At 65.4% G+C, this 1,093-nt stretch overlaps 1 protein-coding gene across 5 annotated transcripts in view; it reads right to left on the reverse strand.

The window, feature by feature from the left end:
- TMEM131L (transmembrane 131 like) overlaps positions 1 to 1,080 on the reverse strand; it is a 159,190-nt gene extending 158,110 nt beyond the window's left edge. For 2 of the 5 annotated variants that reach the window (XM_024757492.1, XM_024757489.1), the window contains exons 1-2: positions 697 to 1,078; positions 539 to 609 (exon numbers count right to left, since the gene is read on the reverse strand). The gene's annotated coding sequence lies outside the window, so the exon portion shown is untranslated. Of the gene's footprint in view, positions 1 to 538; positions 610 to 696 lie in introns of all 5 variants that reach the window. The other 3 variants (XM_024757491.1, XM_024757490.1, XM_024757493.1) reach the window with 3 other exon arrangements.
- Between the last annotated feature and the right edge of the window lie 13 nt (positions 1,081 to 1,093).

Genomic DNA, 1,093 nt, shown 5'->3' on the forward strand with positions numbered 1-1,093 from the left:
GATACGAAACCTGAAATTCAAGTTCTTAACAAGAGGGTGTATTCTAACACAAATTAAAGGCACTTGGACAAAACCCAAGATTACAATCCTTTAAAGTAACATCTTCATCCCAAAGCTACTTAACGCTAACGGCAAGGACCACTCTCTAACATTTCTGAAATCAATATTCCATCCTCCCGTGGTCCTCAGGCACACAGGACGGCTCACGCAGAGATCAGGCACGGGTCCCTCGCCCACCCCGGACCACTGGCGGCCGAGGGGCCCGCCCTTCCCCTCTGCACCGCCGCCGCCGGCAGCGGCCCTGCTGAGGTGGCCTCGGCTCCCACCTCCTGAACTTGGGGACGGCGTGACTCACGCCCTGTCACATGGCACGGGAGGAGGCCGGGCAGGCCACCGTGGCCAGGTGTTCAGGCTCGGCCCGACCGTTTATTTGCCTTGCAAAGTGGCCCGAGCGCTGGTGCCGCCGTGGGGGCCGGCGGCCTCCGGGCCTCTCCTCCCTTGCACCCGCGCAGCCGCCCTGTCACCTGCCCGTCCTCACCTGAGTGGGCAGCAGGAGTTCCCCTTCCTCCGCCTGCCACAGCTCCACCACGTTCGGCAAGGGCTCGATCGCTGCACCAACACCAAAAAACACACCGCGTTTTTAATGCACGGAAAAAAAACGCTTCCTGTTTCCCGATTGTCCCCCCGTGCACCCACCTCACCAAAACAAGCCTCCCTTCCCTTCTAGAAGCGGAGGCCACCCGAGGAGCGAGCCGAAGATCGGAACACAATGGACGGGGTGCGAGCCGGTGGCCCCTCGGACGTGCGGGCTCGGGGGCTCTAGCGCTGGGGGAACGGAGAGGAGAGGCCACCCCGCGGGACCCTGCGCTCCGCATCCCGCAGCAGCTGGGACGGGCGTGTGCGGGACACGGCCCGGGCGGCCAGGGAACAAAGCTGCAGGAAGCCGGGCCGCGGCGGGGCCCCAGCGCGCGCCACACAAAGCGGGGGCTGCGCCCAGGGCGCCCGGGGCCCGCGCACAAAGGCTCCGAGGCGCGCGCGGCTAGCGGTCCGCGCCGCGGTCCCCGAGCCCCGCGACTTCCCAGCTTTCTGTTGG

The sequence above is a fragment of the Neophocaena asiaeorientalis genome, unplaced genomic scaffold, assembly GCF_003031525.2.
Source record: "Neophocaena asiaeorientalis asiaeorientalis breed wild unplaced genomic scaffold, Neophocaena_asiaeorientalis_V1.1 scaffold238, whole genome shotgun sequence".
Classification (NCBI taxonomy): domain Eukaryota; kingdom Metazoa; phylum Chordata; class Mammalia; order Artiodactyla; family Phocoenidae; genus Neophocaena; species Neophocaena asiaeorientalis.